The sequence below is a fragment of the Nanorana parkeri genome, unplaced genomic scaffold (genome assembly GCF_000935625.1).
Source record: "Nanorana parkeri isolate BGI_ZX_2015 unplaced genomic scaffold, ASM93562v1 scaffold2631, whole genome shotgun sequence".
NCBI lineage: Eukaryota > Metazoa > Chordata > Amphibia > Anura > Dicroglossidae > Nanorana > Nanorana parkeri.
This window is the reverse complement of record NW_017308899.1, coordinates 111571-118048: the sequence shown is the minus strand read 5'-3', so window position 1 is coordinate 118048 and position 6478 is coordinate 111571.

Genomic DNA, 6478 nt, shown 5'->3' with positions numbered 1-6478 from the left:
GGGGCGCTGGTTGTGGGGGTGCGGGCAGGGGGCTTATTCACATCGGGGTACCCAGATGCGCCCGCCCCCCCCTTCTGAATGAGTAAGGGGTACTTGTACCACTACTAATTCACTAAAGGGCCAAAATAAATTGGAAATAAAAACACCAAACTTTTGAAAAAATCCTTTATTAGAAAAAATACCAAAAGACAAGTTTTCGACAATTCTTATATTAAAAGGATCCATCGACGTAATCCAGCGTCAATCACGAGGTGCCGGGGTTGTCCACGACGACTCGGCGAAATAAAAAATAAATAGCAATAATAAAAAAATAAAAAAACATGCCCGCCGTCCCGTCCGTTTGCGATGAACACCCGCCGCAGAATGGCATTCTGGCAGATGCCGGCAAAACATAAACAATTGGGCGGAGCTAGCGGTGACAGCTAACTCCTCCCAACTGTTTACAGTTGTACGGCACCTGACAGGTGAGCCAGGATTGGGCAGAGTCATCATGACTTGGAGTCTGACAATGCGATTATACACGAGTGTAATATTTTCAATAAAAGAGATTTGTATTCTATACGAGGCGCGCTGCGATCTCTTCCTCTGTCTAGGAGAATGTTTGGAGATGAAGATGGACTTCTATTCGATAAGATCGGGATCGTTTCATCCGGAGGGGGGAGGAGCAAGTGCCCAACATCGGCGAAGGAAGGGGGTGGGGTACACAAAAAGCATTCTGGTACCCGAGGGTCTAAACAAGGAGGTGAGAGCAGGGGCGTCCCAAGGCTGGGTGAAACCCGGAGCGTAGACCGGCTGACACCCCGCCGCGACGTCATCGCACATGCACGGTCGTCTTATTAACACCTGCCGGCGGCCATCTTGGTGGTGGACGTCGGCAGAGAAAGGAGAGGATGTTCACCCGTCGGGATGAGGTATGCCGCCAGGTCCCCTCCTCTCTCCTGACACTGTCGGGTTCTCGGTCTGCGACCGAGTGCCCCGACTTTTTAGAGGTGGTGACACCAAAATGACTGTCAGTCATTCTGGTGTCACCCCTGCAATGGTGACAACCGGGTGCGGGCCGCACCCCCCTTGTGACGTCAAGATATAAGATATAATATACGGGAGTGACATGAACAGGGTATTATACTTACAGTATAAAGTGCTTCTCCTCCCTGTAAAGAATAAAAAGATAATTAATGACTTTTTACACATTGATCAGTAAGGGGGGGGAGTGGGGGGGAGACGATCTTTAAAGAGAACCCGTCATGTTCGGGGCTCACAGAACCGTTTGATTATACAATCTTATATTGTTACAGCCGCTCCAATTTACGATCCCAAAATTTGTACCAAAATCAGATTTTTTGGGGGGCATTTATAGGGAGGGAAAAATGATGACGGTTTTTAAAGGTTTTGTAACAACTTCCCGCCGGCCGAAAAAAAGAAAAATCCTAACTCTGGAACCCGGGGGAGGTGATTTATGGATTTTATTTTATATTTCAGGTAAGCAGCTCCATGAATAAATAATAAATAATAATAAAATGGATTATCTGCTTTTACCAAATAATAAAATTAAGGTAAAAATAAAGAATTTTTTTAAATAGTGCCAAAATCCCCTACAAGCGAAAGAAAATATACACAACAGATCGGGACTTTTACAAAAACAACTCCATTTCAAGTGCTTAAAACTGCTTCGAGTTAAAAAAATATCATAAAGACATATAAGAACTGTTTTTGTGATATTTTTGTAAAAAAAATTTATTTTTAATATTCAAGTATTGTCCATTTTATTTATTTTAATATTTATTATTGCCCCAAAAAATTATATTTTTTTCGTTTTTCTGCCTTTGTATATTGTAAATTGATCTCAATGTGAAGTCACTAATTTTGTGGTTTCAAGGTCCTCATTAAAAAAAAGATCAGGACGTTTATGGTACCGAAAACAAGTGCATGTGGAATATTACTGTTAAAACTGCTTAAAGTTTATTACAAAAATATCATAAAAATATTTCGGATCTCAACAAAAGTACAAAATAACAATTTTTTTTTTAGCTTCGTTTTAAAAAAATATATATATGTATATGATTTTGAAAAATTAAAGGAATAATGAATAAATATTTTAATGTCAAACATTGAAAATATAAAAATGACACAAAAACATATCAGATCTTACCAAAGGTACAAAATAGCAAAAATACTATTATTCCGAAATATTAAAAGGAATAATGAATAAATATGTTTTTAAATTTCAAATAAAATATGAAAAATATAAAAAAAGAAAAAAATACCATAAATATATTTCAGATCTTACCAAAGTTACAAAAAAACAAAGATAATATTATTCTGAAATAATAAATATTAAAATGAATAATGAATACATATTTAAGCATCAAATTTGAATGTCCAAATGATTAAAATATATTTTTTAAATGTCCAAATGATAAAAATATTTTGTCAAAATCAGATCTTTTATGTTTTTATCATATTGTTTGCAAATTTTATTTCTATTTTTTAACATTTGTATTATTTGATATCAGAATATTTATCCGTTATTCGTTTTAATATTTAATATGTCAAAATAATTAGAGTTTAGAAGCAGTTTTATTGTTAAAATTTGACAAAAAAATTTGGAACATTCACACTGTGCTAGCTGTGCACAGGCAGCGGGCGTTGAAGAGGAAGTGGTCGGTCAGGCGCTGGACGCTGCAACGACGCTTCTTGTTTCGTTCTGAGACACCAGCAGCCTTAAAGGGCCCAGCAGAGGAGCTGCGGGAGGCTCAGGAAACCCAAAAAACCCAAAAAGTCATATTTATTTGAAGAGCTGAAATGACTCAATAGGGTCAGTTATCATTTTTGACTCCCTCATTGACTATGTGGCTATACTGTGCCTTTCCCTTGCCTATACCCACCTGCTACAACAGGGCAACCATGGCAATGGTATGTGTCGGGAATCCGCATCCCCCCGCTTCTGTTATTGACTCAATGCCTTTGCCGGGGACTAGAGGTCAGATTGCTGGCAGGCTGTTGTATGAGCATCGGCATGCTCACTAGACTGAGGGTGCCATCTTGTATTGGTATGGCTAGAGGAATGCCGGGGATGCAGTATTTCCTACACTAGGGCTGGTCATTAGATTATAGTAGGCGGACCTTCCTGCTGTAGTGTGCTGGGGTGACCTATCTCAGTACTTCCAGAACAGAAGCAGGTAAGGATCTTGCTAGTGTCCTTCAGCGTCCAAAGCCCAGGCCTTCAGTCCCTTGATCTCTGCTCAAGGGAGCATTCGAGTTCTGGGTGATCCTTCCCTTCAGTAGAGACCATGTGACTTCTGGTCACATGAGCAGCACCGGAAGGAGGCGGGAGCAGCACTTTCTGCAGGGATGATTCTCACAGCTTTATGGTAACATTTGCGCAGTCCTCACCTTCACCTCGGAGCTCCCTTCTCCCTTCCTGATCTCGCTGTAGATCTGCTTTTCAGGGTAGCTCAGGGGCTGAAAACAAAACACACTTTATTGTCCCCGAGTGACTTCAAGGACCCCGCCCATCCCAAAAAATGTACAGGAACATGCAAGGCTTTAGATCACCGGTGTATCCCTTTAAGTGTCACGAGATCATTTCCTAAGCCAGCCAGTATAGATACCTGAGCTCTGTATTCATACTGACGTGCCGCTTCTGAAAGTTGAAATTAGGCTTGGAAGTGGGAGTGTCTTTGATGGGGTAAGGGCTTAGGTAGCAGGACAGGAAGGAGAGAGAGATCAGGGTGTGGGGGTCACCAGTGCATAATGTTTGGTAGTAGACTATAGAGCAGGGGGCAGGGTAGTGGGTGGAGCCTGTAGAACCGCACGCTCTGAAATGCGTTGTCACCCTTCTTATAGTGTGCGGCCATATAACACAGTCATACATTACTGTCCCAGATCGCTGTTGACCCCGCCCACAGTCTGAATTTCAGCCTCCCACTTTCCAGGTTGGCACGCCTACTTGATGGATTTTACACCCAAACCCTATCTCTAAATACGCAGGAATTGCCCCCACCACACTTACTTTATGGGTTTCCTGTCCAGACCCCGCCTCTAAATATGCAGGGACCGCCCACTCGTGGCCGGCTTCCTGCTATTATTGCCTTTTTGGGAAACTGCGCATGTGCAGTAACTCAAATAAGGTTGATGGTGGGACATAGTCTGAGATGATGGGGCATTGCCCGGGATGATGGGACATAGTCTGAGATGATGGGGCATTGCCCGGGATGATGGGACACAGTCTGAGATGATTAGGCATGGCCTGGGATGATGGGACATGGCCTGGGATGATGGGACATAGCCCGGGATGATGGGACATGGCCTGGGATGATGCGACATGGCCTGGGATGATGGGGCATGGTCTGGGATAATGGGGCATGGTCTGGGATGATGAGACATGGTATGGGATGATAGGACATGGTCTGAGATGATGAGACATGGCCTGGGATGACGGGACATAGTCTGAGATGATTAGGCATGGCCAGGGAAGATGGGGCATGGTGTGGGAAGATGGGGCATGGCCAGGGAAGATGGGGCATGGTGTGGGATGATCAGACATGGCCTGGGATGATGGGACATGGCCTGGGATGATGGGGCATGGCCCGGGATGATGGGACATGGCCCGGGATGATGGGACATGGCCCGGGATGATGGGACATGGCCCGGGATGATGGGACATGGCCTGGGATGATGGGACATGGCCAGGGATGATCAGACATGGCCTGGGATGATTAGACATGGCCTGGGATGATGGGACATGGCCAGGGATGATCAGACATGGCCAGGGATGATGGGACATGGTCTGAGATGATGGGGCATGGCCCGAGATGATGGGACATGGCCCGGGATGATGGGACATGGCCTGGGATGATGAGACATGGCCAGGGATGATGGGACATGGTCTGAGATGATGGGGCATGGCCCGGGATGATGGGACATGGCCCTGGATGATGGGACATGGTCCAGGATGATGGGACATGGCCTGGGATGATCAGACATGGCCTGGGATGATGGGGCATGGCCTGGGATGATGGGACATAGCCCGGGATGATGCGACATGGCCTGGGATGATGGGGCATGGTCTGGGATGATGAGACATGGTATGGGATGATAGGACATGGTCTGAGATGATGGGGCATGGCCCGGGATGATGGGACATGGCACGGGATGATGGGACATGGCTGGGATGATGGGACATGGTCCGGGATGATGGGACATGGTCCGGGATGATGGGACATGGTCCGGGATGATGGGACATGGTCTGGGATAATGGGATATGGACCCAAGATGATGGGACATGGTCTGGTATGATGGGACATGGTCTGGAATGATGGGACATGGTCTGGGATGATGGGATATGGCCTAGGATGATGGGGCATGGCCTGTGATGATGGGATATGGACCCAAGATGATGGGACATGGTCTGAGATGATGAGACATGGCCTGGGATGATAGGACATGGTCTGAGATGATGAGACATGGCCTGGGATGATAGGACATGGTCTGAGATGATGAGACATGGCCTGGGATGATAGGACATGGTCTGAGATGATGAGACATGGCCTGGGATGATAGGACATGGTCTGAGATGATGAGACATGGCCTGGGATGATAGGACATGGTCTGAGATGATGAGACATGGCCTGGGATGATAGGACATGGTCTGAGATGATGAGACATGGCCTGGGATGATAGGACATGGTCTGAGATGATGAGACATGGCCTGGGATGATAGGACATGGTCTGAGATGATGAGACATGGCCTGGGATGATAGGACATGGTCTGAGATGATGAGACATGGCCTGGGATGATAGGACATGGTCTGAGATGATGAGACATGGCCTGGGATGATAGGACATGGTCTGAGATGATGAGACATGGCCTGGGATGATAGGACATGGTCTGAGATGATGAGACATGGCCTGGGATGATAGGACATGGTCTGAGATGATAGGACATGGCCTGGGATGATGAGACATGGCCAGGGATGATGGGACATGGTCTGAGATGATGTGGCATGGCCCGGGATGATGGGACATGGCCCGGGATGATGGGACATGGTCCGGGATGATGGGACATGGTCTGGGATGATGGGACATGGTCTGGGATAATGGGATATGGACCCAAGATGATGGGACATGGTCTGGTATGATGGGACATGGTCTGGAATGATGGGATATGGCCTAGGATGATGGGGCATGGCCTGTGATGATGGGATATGGACCCAAGATGATGGGACATGGTCTGGGATAATAGGACATGGTCTGGGATGATGGGACTTGGCCCAGGACACAGCATGGGCTGGACAGCGAGCTGAGATGTGGGACTGTCCCAGCCAGTCTGGGACAGTTGGCATCCATGTACAGCAGGAGGTTGGAGGGATCACTGGGGTGTGTGAGGAGCACTTCCCATGCAAGTTTTAGTGGACTTCGAGGTTTTGCTGGTGTTACCCCGTAAAGCCAAGTTTTAGATTTGGATGCAGCGCGGGGG